The sequence below is a fragment of the Nomia melanderi genome, chromosome 5 (assembly GCF_051020985.1).
Source record: "Nomia melanderi isolate GNS246 chromosome 5, iyNomMela1, whole genome shotgun sequence".
Classification (NCBI taxonomy): Eukaryota; Metazoa; Arthropoda; class Insecta; order Hymenoptera; family Halictidae; genus Nomia; species Nomia melanderi.
Window position 1 is genome coordinate 5,008,785 of NC_135003.1, and position 23,675 is coordinate 5,032,459.

A 23,675-nucleotide genomic window follows, 5' to 3' on the forward strand; every position below is an offset into this window, starting at 1 on the left:
AAGTGATGTTTGCTGTACGTATATCACTTAAACATTTGGCTTTGCTTCCGAAATCCTATTAAATTCGACTGGGTTGAAATTCTACATACCGTTTCCTTCTATATGGAAATAATATTTATGAAACGGAGTTTGGCTATACTTCCGAAAATTTGTCAAATTTGGTTACTTCAAATGTTATATACAACTCTTTCTTAGATAAAGCAAAGTTTGCGGGAATGGTTTCTAGCGATTCGCAAGTTCAGATTCAAACTTTTGTAAAAAAGTGTTTTATCATTTTAGTGTCACTTCTTGTAATTTCGTAAACTTGTATGCTCTGATTGGGCTGAAATTCTACATATAGCCTAAGTTTACTTAGAAAAAATATTTACGAAAAGGATTTCTAGCATTTTGGAAGTTAAGATACAAAGTTTTGAGGAAAAACTGTCCATCACTGCAGTATCATTCCCTAAATTACCGTTACAGTCTAAGACACCGACGAAAGATAACATAAACTAGACATCAGCGACTAGACGTAAGACTGAACATGCAATGTCAATTTTTCTTCCACGACCGGGTTACGTAACCCACTTACCATTCTCGTGCTACTGACAACGTTACCAACAGAGTGTATGTAAATAAAATAAACAACATATTCCTTTTTATTTTCTTACCACAATATTGAATTTTTAAACAGTCGAACACAAAGTCCCATAAAATGTTTAGTCTATCTTATTTCTCGTCAGTGAGTTTGTCTTGTCTCTTGTCGATGGTAATTCTTAAACTCGCCGCTTTTAACAGTAGTGGATATACCAAAATATCTGGCATTATACGCAATCGGTACTTCACACTATCAGACATCAGGTCCCGTAAGATGTCTGATCTATCCTATTTCTCGCCGGTGGTATTATCACAAAAATGTTAAAGAAATGAAAATCCGAATCAATTTTATTCAAATAAATTGAATAAAAGTGAATATAAAAATGGGTATCTCGATTACTTAGTTGCTAAAATAAGCATTGAAATGGTCGAGTACCAATAGAGCAAAAGTAAAATAAATTAACACTAGAACTACCGGTCATTTAATATGATTGATATGTAATCCTTATGAAAATGGTAACAATAGATTTTTCTCGGTTTCTTCGGATATTTATTACAGTATTCGAGTGAAACTATTTATTTTCCGAATCATTTAGGATATTTAATATTTTTCAAATACCAATAATTACGAAATAAGAAAACTGAAACCTGTCATTTCGACTGACACGGTAGTTCTAGTGTTAAAAAAGTATCATATGTTTCGTCTTGACGAGACTAGAAGCTTACGTGTATTGTATTAAGATGGCGCAAACTGTAATCTCTCAGCATTCCGTGTCGTTCGAAACGGGAGATGCGCGCGCGTTCGATGAAGACATGCGCGAGACAAGCGGTCGCGGTCTCGACAGTCAGTGCATGGCGGCCCGAGGCCCATCGATATTGTATCGCGCAGCACTCGAGGTACGTGTTCGTGCACGCGTGTGTTCGCGCCGCGCCGGTATTCTTTCTTCCTTCGATCGCGAGAGTATATCAACACCGTGGTTGACAATATAGTGCGTGACGCTTGTGCGTGACGGGATTTCTTCACCTTGGGATCTCGTGGATTCACCGGACCGAGTCGTCAAACGAGAGAAAGCCCGGACCCGTTGTCGATTCGGTGAGCAATCCAGTACAGAATACACATCTCACTCTCGTTCTACTGCACTTATCCTTCACTTGTCTTTCGCTTTCATGCGAGTAACTGTCACATGGAACTGGCTGTCATTCATTCTTCTATACTTGAAATCACCTTCCAATCTCCTGTTAATCCTGAACAGATACATATTCATTGTGTTAATAACTAATCTCCATTGACACGCGCATGCTGTACACCAGGCATCGGTGACCAACGATCCTTGTCGGCCCAGTGGCGGTCACCGGTGACCGACAATATCAGATGTACTACACTTCGATTTATTGCACGAATGGTGAAACAAGAAAAATCGAAGACAATCGGTAATCCTTCTTCTCGGTATAATAGCGTCTCTATTTAAATACTAAGGCACGAGACGATCGCGGCGTGCTCCATTCGACGTGAGCCGGACGACAGACGTCTCTCCGTAGGATGACGTATCCGGCAACGGTGTCTACTGATCCGGAAAATATTGAAGGGACAGACCCGGGGCTCGGTGTCAATGGAACGGGTTTCACGCGGATGTCATCGTTCCTTGGGCTCGTGGTTGTGTCCATGCATCGTATCCCTTTTTTATATTTTTGAGTTCGGTGTGCGCGCACGGACACCGCAGTCCACACCCGCAACGTTGCCAAACGCTACAGGTGTAGCCGTTGTCGATTTGGTTTCGAGGGGAACGTTCGTTCATTTTCGCGGTAACGAGATTACACCCGTTCTCTGTGCGATGAAAATTCACACGAAATATGAAATATCACCGCGGTGGCGGTGAACGACGCCTAACCTGTGACATCACTTTCGCGGCTCCTGCCGGCTACGTGGGCGAGCGACGCGCTCGATTCGGCCAAGCCGTGCAAGGTTAACGCGCACGGGCAAGGTTAACGTTGATTCGACCCGCGCCTCTACGTCTCGAGGTACCGTAACAGTGTTTCGCCGCTTGGAATTTGAGAAGCAAACTACAGTCCTCAAGTTTTCGTGGTGGACAACAACCAGTGTACAAGGTGAATCGCGTTTCCAAGTACTGCGTGGATGCTTGGACAAATTAACCTTCATCCGCCGGATGCTGGGTCTCATTGGACCCAGCATTGCGTGTTTATGTTGTACTGTATTCTATTTTTATTTATTTGAAATTTGTAAATTCTTTCTTATGAATTGTGCTGCTTTACGAATAAAATTGTTCACTTTATTGCAATTTGGCAATAAGGAGAAAAGGTTTATTTCTAACTGTGTTGGATAAAGGGTAAGCCGATCATGTATTAAGACTGATCATTAGAATATTGATTCTAATGAATAATGATTCTTTCACTTGTAGATTAGTAAGAATTGACGATTATAAGAAGTAATTTGTAATTTAATCAGTTATTATATTTTATACGATTCTGACAACAAGTTGGGTGGATTGGTGTATATTAATTAAGTTGGGAAACAAAAGTAGACTTATAAGGCTTATTTCCATTGTTTCTGTATTATGAGTAATATATATATGTAAACCAAATTCGACATTTGCTACTAATATTTGTAAAAATATCTGATAAATTGTTATTCGAATGTGCACTTTATATACATTATTGAACGCGTCATAAAACGCGTAATAAATTACGCATTATAAAAGTAATTTATAGCAATGCCTAAAAACAGAGGTATTGTTATGTTAAACGATTTTCTTTGGAATATTTATCAACGATCGTTCCTTTCATACCGATTACAGTTGTAGATACAGCTGTTTCAAAAACAGGAATTCTAGTTAACATGTAAATGTTTTCGCTCCTGATTGAACTCAAAACTAGATAGTTCAAAATTTTGGTTAAACTGGAATTCAATATCTCAAATTGTACTTCGGAATACGTATGTTTAATTTTTACAAATATCATGCGAAAAATTTCTTTTCGAATATCCATTTTCCTAGACTGTTAGCCACACAATCAAACAGAGTAATCGAGGTTTTATTGCATCAAATTTGAAACCCAAAAATCGAAGTATTCCATGAATCTATCGTAGAAAGTATTTTTTTCCTTGTCTAGAGAGTCACGTTCCTCGAATGTAACTATGAAATCGAGCAGAAAGTTGACACGAAGCTAACACTCCATGCTCGTGTGTCACACGAGCAACACGTAATCTCAGCTTATCAGTCGTTCTGGGCACGGTTGCTTATCAGTCTGAGCTGGAAACAGTGGTCTCCAGTGTCGTAGAACGTTCGATCGGCAAAAGGTTTCCGTTTCGCCGCTTCCGAGACCGGAAACGATACGTCGGGACTCGCGATCGCGCTTCGACGTTTACGCGGACGACGACAATGGCAATAATGACGACGATCGAGGAGGCTAAATAGGACTCGATGCACCGGGATTACGAGTAACAATGAGTTGCATTAAACGGCATTACCCGGTTGCCGGTTGAAACGAACCGTTTCGAGCCTTTGTTGCACCGGTACCGGCTCTTTTGTTGCTTTCGCGGATTCACCAGGGGAAAACCGCGGGTCTTCTTGTAATTGCATTGCACCGGTTTTCGGAGCGAAAGATGCATTAGAATTACAAACGTTCGTTAAACTTTATTCGCGAAGGACCGCGCTCCAGCCGGGAACAATACATTGCTCGTGACTGGTTAACCGCTCCTCTCTTCGTGTTTATTACGCTCTCCATATTGGCTGTTCTATAATACACTGTGAACAATTGCAGACCTGCTAACTGGGTTAGTTTGTGGGCTGAAAGTAAGTAAGAATGATTTTATGCAACCAACGCTTCGGAATACACTGACGACTGTTTCCGTTTAGTCGAGAAATGAAGTATGTCTTGTTTTGTTACGTTGTGAATGGTCTGTAACTATACCTTACTAATTTGGGACTTAATGGAGTGTAACTTGGAGATTGTGTATGATTATGAAAATTTACATTTTTATAGATTCATTTACGATAAAGTTACAGTAATTATAATAATTTCATTGCATTATTAACGATTACATATATCTTTGGATAGTGAGGGTCACTGTTTATAGAATCATCCCTTAAAATGTTTGCTCCACATAGTCGAATACTTTGCATGAGGATGTTTTTATCATGAGCAGGTTGGCAGACAAAATTACATATAGATATTGCATGTATGCTGGTCTTATCATATGATGACTGCTGATGTTGTGAGGATATAAGAGAGAGGTGAATAAAATGGTGAGAGAGAATATGCAAGGCATACATTTAGGTATATAGATAAGAATGTGTAAGTTCAAATTGAAGAAAAGACATTTATGCAGAATTCTCCTATTATACGTTAGATGCATGTTTAATATTGTTTAACAAATAAAATTTGTTCATATCGCTGAGTATGTTTATGAGAAATATGACAATTTGATTTGTATATATAGTTTTGCCATAAGTTAGAAAAAAAATGATTAATAATTCTGTATACGTTTTATAAATATTAGTTTTAACATTATTATTTTTATTAGGATAATAACGTTGGACTTTTAAAGATAACAATATATGAAAGAAGGATTTCGTGACAATTACTTTGAAAATTGTACTGATAGCGTTATTTTTTAAACCAGAATATTCTGGAAAATATATAAGAATGGCTTGGTCGATAAAATGTTGGCAACAAATGTAAAAATTAAACGTATTATTTAAAAGTCTGGTAAAACATTCTTCAACTGGCACGTCTGTATTCTTTCGAATTCTCTTTCTTTCAATATTTTCCGATATTTGTTAACGTCCGACAATAAATAATGGTATTTGGAAGTATTGATTCGTATTTCGTACGCGAAGTAAGCTTAAGGTTTGCACCTGCTACTTTTCGCCGTTGATTCGTGAAATAATACCGTCATAAACTTTTAACATTGGGAGACACGGGCAAACTCGATGCAGTTAAATCGCATGTGTAGCAAAAATTTGATTTTATCTAATTTTGTTAATTCATCAATTTAGTCGTTTGCAGTACTTCAAACAGTTGACAATCAATCAACTTAATACATTTCCTTTATATCATAAATCTTGAAGAATCTTAAATTGATCATGAAATCCATCGTACATATTCATGGGGAACGACCGTTCAAAAATATTTGGAAATCAATAATAAATTTATTCGAACAATCACAAACATCCTAGCACAACAGTTTCGTACATTTATTGACATTTGAAAATGTTTGCAGGCAAGCATTTATTCGTGAAGTATGTCTAGCACAAGTTTTCTTAGAAACAATAGTATAAATTTATATCATCCACAAATTTGCATGATCAGATTTACATTAAATCATTTGTTTTATTTTATGAAACAATTGTCCATAATTAATACTAGAACTATCAGTTGACCTCCTATATCGTGTCAGACTCGTAACGAAAATTTTCAACTGAATTTCAGAAATCTAAGAGCTATTTACTTTTCTTTTAAATATAAATTAAATATCACTTTTCTATTATCAATTGTTCATCTTTGGAGTAAATGTTGATATAGAATAAGCATTAAAACCTGTTCTATTCTTAATAAATTATTAACGATACATTCATTGTATCGATCGTAGTTGAGAAGTAAATCGTAGGGTAAGGGTTTAAAATGATCCATTACGAGTTCCTCATTTTACAATTATTATTAAAATGATCACAAACGTTTCCTGAGGAGTTATCAATTAAACTGATTTAGTAATATACAAACTAAATATAAAAGAACCGAGATTTTGGACAATGCACTTTTGTCATTTCTATAAGAAAATACAAAACAGTAAATTTGATTACTCGGCAGTCGTAGTATTAATTTAAAGGGTAATAATAAATGCGTAAATATTCATGTGTTGTGGTGAGTCAAACTTGAGAATTCAAATCTCACGTGAGTTTGTGAAAAAATTGACATAGATACTGGATACGCGAAAAAATCAAATATCAACATAAATATATCGGCAATAGACGTGTTGCTGTGTAAGGTTGATCTAGTAGGGCTTTCGCGAGCAATGTCTCTCTTCGAGGTTTTCGAGCCAGGCTAAGACGAGCCAAAGCTGCAAAGCAGAAGGAACAGTGACGTAGTACATGTGAGACTGCAAGAGGGATTCCGATCGTATAAAATCGCTCGGCAGCGGTATTCTTGAGTGTCTCATTGTCACATATTACCCTACCATGAGACTCTTTGGCACTTGGTTCTCTGGAACTACTTAGCTGGTAAGAGCAGCAGCTTGGACAGACTTGTTGTGTAGGATGTAATGTACTATGTATTAATACTAATTTATATGTTATTTTAATTATAATACTCTATAAACATAAATAATAAGTAACTTAATGACGATAGTTTGTAATAAGTTCGTAAATAATAGTTTATTACAAGTTCAGTGAGATTACTAGCAAAAATTATCAGCATTGTAGTGAGACGTTTTAATATACTCAGAAAGTGAATTGTATTATTAAAAATAACATAATTTTTTAACAGTGACTTTTCAATATACACCTTTTGTAAATATTTCATTATTTAAGAAATTTCAAGCTATTTATTTAGTTTCATTCTCTAATAGTTATCTGTGCAGCATAAGCCATTAATATAAGTGCCCGGTGTTTTATGAATGAGAATGTAACACGCTCTTAAATCCCCTACTTTAGCTTTTCTTAATAAGCAACACCAAGTAACACCAAGTCGCAACCGAGACAAATGTTTTCTGCCATTCTTCTTTTTAAAACAGAAGTCCCATTTACATTTGATCCACTCTCGCAATAAGAAATCTCACTCTGCTTATTTCTGTTTCATTCTTCGTCTCACTTTCCATCTTTCTGTACGGTTTGCACGGTCACTTCTCGCTACACTGCGAGGAAGAATAGAAGCACATTTATGTTGGTACACTGAGTGAGAGTGCTCTTGTCTCGAGGACGGTCAGTCAAGCAGCGAATTAATAGAGTTGACAGCATCGTTTTCTTTCCGTCGTTAAGGTCAAAAAGTTCTTTGTGTTCACCGTTGTTGATATCGGTTGCTCTAATTGTAATTAAATTTTGTTTGCGAAAATTATGTTATATTTGTGTTTATAACATTAGTAACTTGAGTCTGAATGATTGTTATACTTAAATTAAATGTTTCGTACAAATATTTTCGCTACTTATATTCTACAACTACAGATTGTTTACAAAATTAACTTCAATTATTTTATAATACTTATAATGTACGGAAAGAACGTACTTACATTTTTTTCTTTTTTTTCTGTACATTATAAGTCCAAGGTTTCTCTGAAAAATAATAAAATAATAAATTAACATTAATAGATTATGAAAGATTAATAAAAATGCAGAATAAAATATTAGATTCATATCAAATAGAATTTGAAAATGTTTTTAGTATCTCTCGGATAAGACTGTCGTGTCTGTCCATTACTTACTTCTTCCATTTGTAATAAGCATTAGCAATATATTCCACGATATTATTCATTTTCTATGTTAATTAACTACTAATTGTGAGTTAGTATGCATAGTGTTTCTAGATACTAGTATATTAACAATGAGAGTAAAGAATTTACGATCGGTAGTTAAAAATTTCAGTATAAGTGAAAATTAAAGAAAATATACTTTTAAATTTCAATAATTCTTTATATTAGCTTGCCTTATATTACTGTATAAAGCACTACAATTATAGAAACGTATACGGTACATGTACATCAAATTTATTTATAAACTTTTATAATGCATAAAATGGTTTAAATTAAATGATCAATTAGGGTCAAATTGACTAGTATCGTGCACAAGGGAAAAGGTGTACCTAATACAAAGTATCTAATAATCACCCGACCATTTTACATCCGAGTATTAAAATAACCAATTTTTCAAATAAAACATATAATAAATAAGACTAAAGTCTATAATAAAATCTAAATTAAAAAAACGACAACATTAAATACAATGAAATCGATAAATAACACAAGATAAAATATATGATAAACTGCAATAAGTACAAATCATCAAAGTATGGTATTGGTAATTACTAAATACCAAGCTTCAAATGGTCTAAAAAGAAACAAATTCACGCAGCGACAAACGCAAACAACACAAAATCAATTTCCGTACTCGCAATTGAGCACGGTTCGCTGGTCACAGCTTCCACGTTCCACTGACAAGCATTTCGACGCGGACTGTACGCGATTATTGACCTTGTTCATGACCTCCATCGCAATTACGGCGCGCGTCGCACTTTTTTAAGGGTATTGAAACCGCATCGATCGATGAGGTCTTCAACGTGCCCGGGCTTTTTTTCATTCATTTTGCCTTCTCGTCGTTTTCGATCCCCGCCGCTGCGCTTTTCACCGGTTTATCCCAGAACCGGTCGGAATCGAACGGGACGGAATTCTGATATCCGGCGAGCGTCAATAAAGTCGCTGCACAACTTCCGAAGCACAAGTGCGTCGTCTATTAATAAATATTTCTCATTCTATCTTCCTCCTGCTACCCAACAACCTTGTCTTTCTATCTTTTCTTCTCATTTTCTCTTCTTTGTCTCTTTCTCCGCGTATACACTCGAGAAAGGGTATACCTGGGACGACGAGGAGTCAAAAGGAAGGGGGTGGCAAGCTACGTGCAGCCTTTTCCACGCACACTCGGCCGGCAACGCGTGTGCGGGACGCGCACACCTCTTTTCCGCGACTCTGCCGGTTCCCAGCGGCCAGACAGGAAAAAAATGTCCAATAAAAATAAATCCTAAAGCGGTTCCCGCACGCACTATTCCGCCGCGCTCGCTTCTTCCCCGGAATTCGTATTGTTACTTGTACTCAGTTTCCCTTGCTCTCTCTTCATCCCCTATCCTTTGCTTCGTTTCCTTCCACCACTCCCTCGCAGCCCTAGTCGGTATGCATTGCTTTCCGGCACAATGCATATCGGAACGATGCGGTTCTGTTTCCGGATAAAGATCTTTTAGGATATTTCCCGGCATATTCCGTCGTGGATTTTCTCGTTGCTGTTGTCATGAAGCCCGATGCGCATCGGTGTCTAGGTAGATGAGGGTGGTAGAAAAGGATGTTGGATGGTGCGGGTTTTGCAAGATGAAACGTTTAATGAAGATTATTGATTCTGGGGAAATATTGATAGGTTTGATTATACGTTGAATGTGAATTCGACTTCACTTGATGTGAAGAATAGGTTGATCTAAAGGTCGGGTTAAATATGGAAATTATTTTTATAGCTGTTGAGAACGAGAGAATTGATTAAGAAATTATGGTTCCATAATGTGTATTCGGTTATTGATGTTTCAGAACTCATCCCGAATATTATCTTAAAATTATTGTTAAGTGTCAGTACTTAACACTTTCGGCAACAGTCACTAACGTTCGTATCCCTCAAGTTTTATTTTATGAACAAGGTTAAGATGTTTTCGTTCCAAAATTACCAACGACGCGTTATACCTTAATATACGACATATTATATCCGAAATTGTTTTGAAGTGTTCGCTTTGTACAGAATTATTAATAAACAAAATTAGTGTACACATCGCGTAAAATACGTAAATGCAAAATTTCACGTGAGAGTGCCGTCTCTAAATTGGTTGCCAACCCAAACAACCAAGTCATGCAAGGACTGCTGCACGTTTTCAGATAAAATAACAATTCCTTTCCACTCAGACCATTAAAGACACGCATAATCTCCGTTTCCCGCGAACGGTCATATCGCTCTTGCCATCGTGTCTCCGAAGTCGAGGTTTTCGGGGGAAGTCAAGCCGTTCCATGAATCTTGGATTTAATCAAACGCGTTCCGAGCCACTCGGCTCAGTGTGTTTTCCTTAACTCATTGTTCTCTCGCTGACGTTTAGCCAGGGCCCTCCGCCATTGCTAGGAACTTTTCATTTCGCCGCAATTGAATTTCTCGTTCGCGGGCTTTTCTTTTCTCGTCGACGGCCTTTAATCGTTGAACAATACAGGCAGTGGGATAGGGGTGTGCTCGTCTTTTCTTGCGCCTCCTTTCGCCTCCCCGGGGGCCAACTTTATCACGAATGTTTACAGGGTTTATCTTCGCACCCTCCGGAGAGCCCTGCAGTCACTTAGAGCCGCGACCCTGCTTACGTGCGCGCGGACCCTTCTGCTACCCGGGGCAAGAAACTCCTCGAAGGGGTTGGAAGGATTGCAAGACACGTGTATACACGCGTCCTTCTATCCCGTGCGTGTACGTCCGCGTGAAGGTGCACGTGTTGTTGGTTATTTCGGTTCGTGATGGTACACTACCCTCTTCCGATGCGTACTGCAATAAATAACGGAATTACAGCCTCTTTCGCGGCCGTCCCGAGATTTGCCTCGCGACGAACGTGCAATTTACATCGGACTTTATTCGCGGCGTGCGCGATGTTTGCGTGTATGAACACACTTTGTGATGTAATTGCAGATGGCCGGTTACACTTTGTTTGCGTTTCGACACCAGTTGATTACGTTTGCGGGTACGGTGTGGAAGGAATGTGAAATGCGGGTGTCGAAGTGATTCTTCATAACGGTTGGCAATGTGTAGTTGGAAATGGGTTTTATGCTGAACGCTCTGTCCTTTTACGTGAGAAAGTTGTTGCAGTGATTTGGATCGTTCGAATACGTGCGGTTCATTTTTTGTTGCGACTTAACACTAGGTTTACGAACATTTATTGTAGAATTTATTCTACTAGTCTCAGAAAGGTTGTTGTTCGTTCATTTGAATTTTGGAGATTAAGGGTTTAAGGATTGGCAATTAAAATACACATTTGTGTTACTGTATCAGTCAAAATCGACGTAAGCATTTACTAAATAATGTTTATAAGCTTCTATATGCATCAAATTGACGCGGTTCGTAAACCTGGTGTTAACGTTGCATCAACAACAAAGGTTATTAGTGACTTATTTGATTGTCCAGTTAATAAATGTAATTGTTCATTGATTGGTGTTTAATAAGTGGGCACTGGTGATAGAATGAGAGATTGTCTGTGCAGTTGAATTGGTATCTTTTATAGTTTATTGAGAATTCCGTGTAGTTTGTAGTAGGTTGTTAGGGCGTTCTGGTATGTAGTTAATGAAGTTTCTTCAGTGATATTATCCTTCATATTTAATTTCTTTCTTATATTTTGGGCACTCTAGAGTTGTTGTTATGAAATGAAATGAAGAAGATGATAATTAATTCTTTAAGCTGTGTCGCATAGAGATGCTGATTATAGTAATTAGTTGGATTAAGCGCAGTGTAGTGGATAATAACGTTTTTATGTAATAATTTACTGTTTTTTTAATTGCAAAGTATTTATTAAATATATTTATAAGATTTGTGTTTGATTAAAGTGTTTTTCTTGATTTTTTTCCTTCAGCTTTTAAGAAAATTGTAGAAACACTTTTACTCTACTTTTTTTTAGCGGACAATAGATATTATCGTTCAAAAATTGTTGAGTAATGGAGATGTGGAAGAAGTAAAAGTAATAATCAAAATATTGATGTACTTTATTTAACAAATGTTTTCAGAGCAATTGTTTTTTAAAATATATTTCATTATTTAATTATCATGTTATTAAAGTAATTTAAGTTTACTTTTATTGTTAAAAAGAACTCTGGATTAATCTGATATTAATAAATAAAAGTGTATACAACTAAATTTTCATAGTACTCGCACATGTTTTATTTAAATTAGCGTTTCTTCTAGTTATTATTCACATGTAGTACTGTATTCAGATTTAAGTTGGCAATTTCGATGATGCTTGTACGTAAGTCTGTTCCTATCCTCGCGAATCAAGTGCTGAGAAATGCACTTTTTATATTTCTTAATGGACTTTTCTTTCGTTGTTTGGACTTCAATAAATTCTTGAAATGACCTAATTCTTGAAATTGCTTCTAACTCTAATATACTTTGTCTTTTATTAAAGTTATACCAAACTTAATTCGGTCCTCGATAACGAATAAAAGTACTTATTTGTAATAGCTGGATATTATAAGTATTAAATCATTATTCACTTATCTCATAACACATATACTCCGTATCTAAGTGTTTACTCACTAACTTTCAAAGAACTGGCAGAGTTCCTTTTGGATTTTTGTATAAATTTTCAAATTTTGCACAATACGTATACGTTGTAGGTATATACAATAAATGTTTAGGAAAAATAAATCACCGTTTTATGAAAAAATGCTGGTCGTCTTAAGGTTATATATATGTATTGTTTGAAATGAAAGGATTAAGCATTATGTAAATTCAAAGATGTGGTATATCTTGGAAATGCCAAGGGAGTTGATTTATACTTGACATATTTTTCGATTTAATAAGTTTGACTATATCAATAAACGGGAGAATTTTAAGGGTATCAAGGGATCTGACAGTTTACGAGAGTATCGAATCATGTGCTTTGCTGTGAAGGCCTTAAAACGGTTTAGGTGTTTTTTTTATGGAAGGGCAAAAATTATGGCGTGCGAAGGATTTCAAATGAATCGAGAACTTTTATTGATACTATTACACAAATTTTATTGCATCATTATCTCCCTTTAACTCTGTTTCAGTATTATTTATTTTAGCTTTTCAAGAACGTTAATTATTTTTAAAAAATAAAATAGTTGACACATATTCCAAATTAATAGATAAACTTATATAAATTATATTCAAACTAACATCTACTTTGCAAACAACAAATTTGAAGACTAATTGAATATTCCGTATTATTATTAAATGAGTTTTACATATAATTATGAATCACCTCTTCATTTAACACTATTTCTGTTGAAAGATACCTTCCGAAATTTTCACTTAAAGTTATTTTCTCAGTTTAATTATTTTTCCTTTATTGAATTTCGGACATTTCCTATAGTTAATTTTCTAACGGTTATTGGAAAAGTCGAAAAGTTAATTCAGAATATACGACTAGCTAATTTTAAATTAAAATTACATTACTTCAATTTTCCAAATTAACTACTAAATAATGGAATATTTCTACCTTGGAATATTTCTGTCTTTACATTTCTACCTTTCCTCACACTCATTGACCATTCGTTTAAACGTTGAAGTTCATTAATATAAAGTTTTTCGTTTACCAATTACTACTATCTCTTTTATGATCTCCATATCAAACGAGTACCCGCGTTTATCTGTCATTATAAATCGATTACTTCTTGCTCGACCGTCTAACAATTATAAATGACATTGTGCGGCCTCAATAGCGCCGCTACAAGTATTGGGAGGGGCATCGGGTCTAGTAAACACTTTGTAAATCATGCACTTGCGGTGCTCACGCACCCCTCCAGCAGAAGCATGTGAGCACCAGCAGCATGGTAGGTGCACGCAGTTGTGCTGCAGGTACACGACGCGTGCCTTCACTGGCTCGAAACGCAACGCACTTCAGGTGCACCCCTACGGCTTTCAGAAAGTTCTACACGCGATCCGGCCATTAATTATTCGAAGTTGTACGCATACACTGGAGTAGAGATCGACTCTCTTTTGACTGACCGAGCTCTGTCGTCTACAATGATTTCCCCTCGGCTGTTCGCGTGTCTTCGTTCCATATCTTTCGCTTTAATGGTACCGATTAGCTAACCGTTCGACGAGCGGAGCGCTTTTTAAAATTTAGCCCTCGTGCCTCCCCCAGGAGCGTGAACATTATCATGGACTCCCTTAGTTAAAAACACCGAAACACGCGCACGTGCCGTGAATGACGATTACTTTTTGGAGTTTGTATTGACGTTTAGTCCTTGAACGCGAGGTATTTTTTATAGATTGGTTGAAACGGGGTCGATCCAGGTGAACTAAAGTTCAAAAATCACCTAAAGTAAATGATGCTAATACTATGCTGAATATGACTTTAATGGGTCTTTCTATCACTTTTGTTTATCTTTGCTTCTGGAATTGATATCTTGTTAACGTTTTCGGATATTTTTCTTAATATTCTTGTATTATTTCGCTCTCCAGAAGCAGGAAAACTTTTTGTTGTTATCAATAGTGAGCCTATCATTGTATTGTCTTCATTTCTTTTGCTTATATAATTTTTTATTTCCTCCTTTTTGATTATTGATCTATAGTGCAGATTCAATTTCACTGATAATATCATTGTTCTTATTATGTTTTCATCTAAATTCACTTGTAAATCATTTATCATATAGAAAAATATTCCAAACGAAAGTTATTCGGTATCAATCAAACCAACCATGTTTTCGTCAATCTTAATTTCAACTCTTGATGCCAAACAACTGAAATAAGTTTTGGTGGTACGATTAAACGACTCATCCTGCACACTCTATTTAAATATTTAAATTTACTTAAAATTTTGAAATATTAAATAGTTCAATAAGTGTAAATAAAGATTGATAACAATAACAAAATCGATCATCATATCAGAATAATACTTTCACTATTTTAAAGCTTCAAAGCTTCTTCATCTTTTTAACATTTGTATGTATAGAAAATGGGGTTAGAAAAAGCAAACGTAATAAATCCTACATATCCATAATCTAATATGCATTAAACTTGCGACGAAAAACAATAAGCATAAATTTCTTGCAGAGTTTCGATTTGAATAGCTGTATATTTCATATTTTTTGAAGAACGTAGAGACGTTCGTGCACTTCTGGAGAATACCGCGCAAAACACATGAACGCTGTCCAGACAGTCGTTTCAAACAGCGGCGGCACAGCGGCGAACGAGTTAAAATTGTTTGGAACGTCGGATGGTTCGTTTAGTTATGTTAATTGTGTATTAACGCATGAGTCGTGTATCTTGGGCCGCCCTGGCTCTAGTAAGCCGTCGCCGTAGCGCCTAAATTGCTCTTAGAGATAATTTCCGTCGTTTCTCGTTGCTTCTTCGTTCTTCATCGGCAGAATTTCCATGCTTAAAGGACAATATTAGCATTTGACGATTTAAACCAACTTCTTGCCGAGCACGAACACGTCCCGCCGCTGGTAATGGACCGCATTACATGAAATTACGGCTGTACACTATTGGCTGAGATTGAAACTTCGAATTGACCCATAATACCGCGTGAAATTACGTATTGGTCGTGTTAGAATAGCCGTCGTGAGAATCGATGCTGCCATTTGATCCTGTTGACTATTCATCATGATTTATTTAACTCTTCTTTATTTTTCTATTTAACACGCACTATCATGTATTATCGAGATGGAAACATTGAATTGGTGAGAGAATAATGTCGGCTTCGAGTATACGTTAATAAACGTACATTTTTGTTATTGGTTTATTTCATTGATTCTATAATGTGTTCTATGATTCGATCCTAATGTGTTGTGTGCTTTTTGATAGATGTCACTTTTAATGCATTGCACTTGACCAACAATATTTTTAAATGATAATTTTAAATAAATATTGTGGTATTTGTATTAATATTAATATTTGGTAGCAAAAGGAGTTCGAAATATTTAATATTTGAATTATATACCTACAATTAAAAGTAAATACCATTTTTTGTGATCTTTGTTACAGATTGAGAAAATTAAATCGTTAGAAAGATAAACGGAATTGTATTTAACAAAAATTTTAACAAAATTCAAGTGTTAGAATCTGATAACTTCTTTGAAAATTCCTTAAAAATTACTTCTTTAAAAAAATACCTTTACTTATCATCTAATGTTATTTGCAAAGGATGTTAATTATTCAGATTGTTAATTTTTCTAGTTTTCTAATTACGATTATTTTCAAGTGTGATATGAATGTTTGCAAGAAAATTACAGAGAATATTACATTAGGTCTGACGACCCCTTTGTAGACCTATTTGTGGCTTCTACCGACCATTTTATGCTCTCATTACGTATAGTAGTTTCGACTCTGTTCTTCTATTTATGAACACTCTCAGACTTGTATACTAATTATGCTTCTTATTATATAATATAATAAAAACAATCAGTAAAGTAATGAGTTAATACTTTTAACTTTAATTTTTATATTTCCGTAGGCATGTGGTTTTATTTTATCGTTTGTAATTGAACAGATTTTTCTTCAATACATTTCCGTAATTTAAAAAAAATTGTAAAACAAAGTCAGATTACATTTGACTGGCTTATTCAAAATTTTTCATGTCAGTTCCTAATATGATTTAAGATTTAGTAATAAAAACGTTACTTTTCATTTAAAATACTCTCATTTATGTATTTCTAAGGTTTTGGAATTAGTTCAAATAACAAACAGATATTAACATAAATTGACAGAAATAAATTTGATTTATACAAAATCTTTTTACTCCAGACATGTTATTCAAATACTTCATAATACTGTATCAATATACTATACAAATAATAAATATTATAACCATTGCCCTTTAACACGTCGATTGTCATTAGAATTTTAAACGTTTCGTATATCACTTCTTCTTTCATAACAAAGACAAATGATGTTAGAAACACTTACTAATAATCCAATATCACAGTTCTTACGTTAGCATTATCTAGTTACTAAATATTTCATTCGATATCACCTTTCCCCTATAATTATTTTCAAGCAATTTGAAAACTTCGACTATCCCTGACTACAGTGGCATTCAATGTGTTAAGAATATCCCAAATGAGTGACTGCATACATTCATTAAACGGTTACGGCTTCTCAAAGAAGACAAGCAACTGGTTGCAAATGGAGACACGGTCGCTAATGAGATCATTTGCCTCGTGGAAAATTCAGTTCCGCCGAAACGCGACCTCGAAGGAGGGCAACTCGTTTCCCGGAGCGAATAGGAATCCCTTGACCGAACCTGGCATTAAAAGATGCGGAAACTTTCGTATCGCGTCGAACGGCCGAGAGTTTTCACAGCTGGCCCGGCCAGAACGCAGCCGTCTATATTTACCCGGCGCTTTCCGCTTTCCGGTTTTCTCGTTTCCCTTAATGGCGAGTTCACGGAAGTTCGTTAGTGTACAAACCGTTCTATTATTAGAGTAACGCGCGTGTGCGTCCACGGTATTCGTCGTGGCACGGCCGCGAAGAAGCTCGACGCTTCGCCTCTCGAAAAGATCGATTTCAAGGGAACAAACCCGATGCGGTCGTGGCGCAGTCACGAATTCAAGTCATGCTTCCAGCTCGCAGAGCTACGCTCCTCTCTTTTGTCTTTTTTCCTTTTCTGTTTCTCTCTTTCTCTCTCTCTTCAGGCTTGTTCCTGTGCCTCAAGAACGTGAAAACGATCGATAACTCAGTGGAACGCCCCCATTGTCGAGGAGAGAAAGGAAGAAAGGGTTTTCCTTCTCTCTTCCTCCTTTCGCCGTTCTTTGCCGCGAGGAGAATGTGCGACCAAGAAGCTCCTTTAACCTTTTTCTATACCTGGGATCGAAAGGTTCGCCAAAATGTCGATAAGGTGGCGAAACGAAATATGATCGTGTCCTCGATGCCTATTGTCACGTTGGCGATGTGTGCGAATCGAACGGAAGTTTTGTCAATTTTCTTTGTCGCTTTTGTGTTTCTTTATTCGAGTTTTCGTTGCATTTTTTATTAACACTAAAATTACCGGGCAGTTAAATTGACTTTTTGAAATTCCTCTGTAGAAACTCCAATAGTGAATCCATTGAAACTTTAATTGGTTTACAATTTAGTTTGCGTACTGTTAAATCAATTTCTTAGAAATTTCTCACGGAAACATCTGTTATCTTTTGCATAATTGCAATAAGAAGAAATCAGGGTATTTTGACCCGTCTGGTACTTCCAGTGTTAAATATTATTACTGGATGTAAGGTATCTGCCGATTCGATAGATTTCAGGTTTTATATGTGGAGATGCGGGAACCATAAATATTATTTTTTGATAGTTTATGTTGATTTTCGTTTGTGTAATGTGTGGTTAGATATTTTGATTCGCTTTTTATTTGGCCCTTTAATATTGAACAGTTGTATATATATTATAGCTTATCTGTTTTTTAAAATAATTCTTATTGATGGTAATAAGAAGACTTTTTAATGTTTAAACTTCTTTTCATTAGAAGTACACAAGGTGTCTATACAGTTATCAGTCAGCGCGTTTCCCGTAAATGGTAACTATGTTTGAATATGGAAACGACGAAAGAGAAAAAACATGTACATACTATCCTTTTATAACTAACTTAATAGCGCATGTGAATGTGTTATGTTGCCAACATTTATGGAGAAAGGAAGGTGACCTTTTAAATGAAGCGCAACATATTTTTTTTGTATCGGATGAAAATGTGAAGACAATTTTATATGCGATATAATGACCTTCATGATGATTTAAGGAAAGAAATGTTGTAAAATAATGTTGTCTTTTTTTCTAACCTTTAGTCTACAAAATTAATACTTGCGTTTTTTTAAAATCGTTGATGTATTGGCCATTGTTGCATATAATCTCTTCTTCTGTTTCAATTAAATTTTCATTGCTATTTTGAAAATGGCATTAAAAAATGTCATATAAAATGAGATAAGAAACGATATTAATTATGACATGATTTAATATTTAGTAATATTTGTTAGTAGTAAGACTACGTATATCTTGCACGTATAAGGTTGTAGTTTTCAACTGTATGAAGTAGACTTTCGGTGGCTTCTTTGGTGGCTATTAATTCCGTTCGAAATGTTGATGTACACGATTCTGTTATTTTTTTTTCGAAATCGTTTACATTTATCGACTGTATATCGTAAAGATTTCTTTAACGGTCCCATATAAAAAGATATCCAGATGTGATAAGCCTGGAAGTCTTGAAGGCCAAATCATAGGTTTGAGCGTTTCTGTCCTGGTACTTATATAATAAATCAGAAAATCTCTTTCCACCCTGAAATTGTGAAGCGTGTCTTTTATTGAATTTTCATATTTTAGACAATAAATTGTAGTGTTAGTTCTTCTCAATAATCTGGGAATTGCTTGTTCGAAAAGTTTAAATGTTTACTTGCATTAATAATTTAAGAAAATAAGTAGTTTGTTGCTACGGTGTTTGTGTGTTATTTTAATGAAAATATTTCAACATTTTATACAAAAAATTATACATTCAAATTAATTTTTAACCTATCTTCTGAACAAGTAATTTTGTAAGAAATCTGGTTACATTGTAAATTTTGTTTTTTTTTTTAACACACATAGACCACATTTTGAAGCTTTTGTTTACATTTTAATAATAATCATAATTTCTTAGATACTCGTTAAAATAAATTTTTTTAAATTTAACTTTAAAAATCCATGCTACATAGAAACTGCATAAAAATTAGTATATGTTAATTAGATAATGTCCCTTAGAAATCTGTAAATACATTTCAATACATATCAATACTTCCTGCAAAGTCTTTTATTATTAAACAATGTAACAACGACCATTATAGACCATTGAACGACGAGTTATAGACCATTGAAATTTTCATCTATTATATTTGTATATATTTATACTATTAACATGTATTATCCCATTAGATATAAAAATAATAAACACTATCATAGCGAATGAAATAGATTTAATAAAAACTAAGAAACTCAAAGAAAACAAGTAATACAAATTTAGTTTCTTCGAAGTTTGCTACCCAAGGAAAAGAAAATTTCCGACATAGCAGAATTTTTTAGATTCTCGTCGGCGGTAAACTTTAAACGCTGGTGCTTTAAATGTCTCCTCTACTACGCATTTCTGACTGATTTTATCGAATACTTAAACGCAACCCTGGACCGATTCTCGAGTACGTAGACCCATCTTTGCAAACAGAGCCCGGCGCACTTGAAACAAAGCTGCAAAGCCTGTTTTACGTGCTTCTCTGCCGGGAGTGATTGCTGTACCGGCGTTTTTGTCCCGGTACTGTTTGCCGTTTGCAGGGTGCATGTACAACGGTGTGGAAACGCTGCACCGTTTCCACAGCTCTTGCGGAAACGGCGGGACCGACGTCGACGGATACAGATGCGGCGTCGGTCACCGTTTCTGCGACGAGAACAATGTGGTCTAAGGAAATTACTGCACGTAGTTTTGCTCCGAGCTTGGCCAAAAAGGACCTTTGCGTCTCAGCTTGGAGTGTTTCTTCTGGCCTCGCTCTTTGGTCTTTTGCTTTTTCTCTACCCAAAACCTTGTGTCACGGAATGAGCTTTTGGTTGGTTTAGAGAAAAAATTTAGTTGTCCTTTTCGTTTGTTTACTTATAGAGCTTGGATTCACGTTTTAGTCATTAGTGAAAACTAGAACACATTATAATATGTATCATTATAATATATCATATTATATTATATCATATCATATTATTACTCGATGAGTAAAATTCTTTTGTTCCTTTTATGCAGAAATGAATAAATTATGGATTCTATTTTTATATTTAATATATTGGGTATAGGTAAGAGGGGTCTAAACTTTTTATTGAAGCTGCAAACTGTTAGATAGAGTGCAATGCTAGTTATATTATTTTTGAATTAGTATTCTTAGAAGTTAGTGTTTACATTAAGGGATTTGAACTTTCGTTATAGTTCTGTGCATCACTCTATTGATTTATTACATGTAACGTCTTTATACGTTGGTTTTAAAGCAATGCAAATGTTATCACAAATAAGAATTTTTTATGATAATACGTAGCTCACATTTCATTGCATTATGGTCGATGGAAACGCGATTTCTTTCATTTGCTGACCCACTATGAGCCATTAGAGAATTTATAACTGTTGTTCCAAGTTTTCGAAGATTATTTCCATTAATACCTTTGTACTTTTTATAGTACTACACAATCATATTTCATTTCGAAGTTTCGCACGTATTTATATTATTTTCAGTAAGTAGACTAAAAACTAACTTTAAATCATAAAACTTATGAAAACAGATTAAGGTCGTGCCGTGACGCTAGATCAATTTTTAACCGGAGCACACGCGGCTATAAACCTCTGTAACTTCTAAAGTTATCGACTTTTTAAGGAAATTCGTGTATATATTTGGTTAAGAACAGTCACGATCTAATGTTATGCAAAAAATAAAATCGGGTTTTTATTCGAAACATGAAAAACTTTTGAAAGTAACCACCAAAGCCATTTTAAGATATACTACGTGAAACATGGGAAATTATTTAAGTAATTACCGTATTAGTCTTGGCACGTTTCATAGCACTATTTTGTTCATTTTTTTTTAATTTGTTTTTTTCTCGATTTTTTGAAAATAGTATAAGAAAATTATTAATAGACTGTGCTCCTACTTTTCCGATAATTTCAAATTTCAAATTTTAAATTTATAGAAAAACTAAAGACCGTAGCACGATTAATACCTTGCTATTTTATCACACATTAATTTATATTTCCACGATCTGAACCGTGCACAAATTAAGTTATGTTTGTACTTTATTCATTCTTATCTGAAGGCAATATACGTCTTTATAAAAGCGTTTTACATCATATTCGTTAGATTAAATTGTTTTAATTATTGTAGCATATTATATGCAAATGAAGTGTGTATATACGTACAAGTTTAAAAGAATAATATTCACATAAAATTACCATTCAGTAAAGTGTGAAAATACACTAAATATTGTAATCGCTGTATCACGGGGACACCCTATATAACACTCCCGTCCAATCGTGTTAACGCAATTTCCGGCGCAGTTAATAACATCATATCCAATAAGAGTCGTGGATCTAACCTGCAAGGTGTACCCACGCGAAGATACGTAGGCATACGTGTCCCGCCCCTTCAGGAACGTCGGCGTTCCTGATATGGAAACGCGTAAGGCGCGTCGGAAGTAGCCAAGCAGTTCTCCGAAAAATTGAAAGCAACACCACCCATGCTGCGACAGAACTCAATATATGCGAAAGCAGCAAGTACCAAGAAATTTCAATAATATATACTTGGCCACGAATCATAGACAAAGAGAATATGCAGTAGCTTTCTGCGGGTGTAACCGTTCGCGGAATACGTGTATGGTGAATTTATGGTGCATAAAATCCTTTCAGCATGGCGAAACCTACTTCAGACTTTCATGTATTCTCAATAAACTTTTTTACTCAACTTTCTTTAATATTTATGTACACGCGCCGCTTTAGAATTGCAAACCGATTCACATATTATATTCAAATGCTAGACTGTAACGTATAAAACGTTCGTTCGAATGCTTTGCTCTTTTTGGATACTTTGTGTGCATGTTCAGGAATCGTACTTTTCCCTGAATGAAGTGATATATTGTTTTATAAGACTATAAATGTTTAAGCATGTTTATAGAAGCTCTTTAGCGTATGATGCCTACACTCTTCGCGCACCTATTTCTTCAGATATCTTTTTAGCTTGTTTTGAAAACTGGAGATTTGTGCAACATCTGATTGCACTAATTGTCAGCGATTGAGCAGACCTTTTTGCTTGGGAACGATCGAGGAAAGTTGTAGATTTTGTTTTCTACTGAGAAAGTGAAATACAAATTACAGTGGATGTATGAAGCAGGAATTTAATCTAATAATAGTTTAAATCTAATAATAGTTTACAAACTGATATTTTCCTATTATTTTAATATTGTAATAAAAAGTAGAATGTTTTGTAAATTAAATTATTTGACACTATGATGTATTTCGTATAAAAGGCAGACAAGACAAATGTAATTTTTTTTAAGCTCCTCTTTCTGTCATGGAATAATTCATAGATACTGAATATAACACTGAAGGAGTACAATACAATTCCATATTTATAGTTATTATACACTAAACGTTCCGTATTTAAGAAAAATGTCAATCAGACGTTAACGTCGAGAATCACTGACGCTGCCTCTCGTCTCACGGAACTATTTCCTTTTTTCAATTGGGAATTCAATTTCAGGTAATACGGTTTTAAAATAAATGAAAATGAAACATTTGAAGCCACTGTTTACAGAAAGAAAGATTAAATGTAATTTGCATCAACAATTTTATCCTAAATATAATTTAATAAAACTTCTTCTAAATATCTATACTAATTATATTCGTAGTTGCATATACCTACGTATTTACGGAATGAATGATTATGCACATGAAGTAACGCAACAACAAGAGCCACTGGTATATCCTGAAGCCGGCCTTTGTTTCTATTCTTAACAGAGAATTGCAAGTTAATCGGTTCTATAGCAGTGCTTTCACAGTCGACTATTTGCTCGTGCGGTTACCTTAACAATGTAATGGAAGCTTACTTATCAGATGTAGCTGTCTTTATAACGAGCACAGTGAATTTCCTATAGGGTCCATTCCCTCTTCCT

The 23,675-nt window shown here is 35.2% G+C and overlaps 1 protein-coding gene across 5 annotated transcripts in view; it reads left to right on the top strand.

The window, feature by feature from the left end:
- Positions 1-1,408: 1,408 nt before the first annotated feature.
- The window catches only part of LOC116430995 (uncharacterized), a 289,607-nt gene continuing 267,340 nt past the window's right edge, over positions 1,409-23,675 (top strand). For 4 of the 5 annotated variants that reach the window (XM_076367618.1, XM_076367616.1, XM_076367617.1 and 1 more), the window contains exon 1: positions 1,409-1,669. The gene's annotated coding sequence lies outside the window, so the exon portion shown is untranslated. Of the gene's footprint in view, positions 1,670-4,368; positions 4,386-23,675 lie in introns of those variants that run through there. The other variant, XM_076367619.1, reaches the window with a different exon arrangement.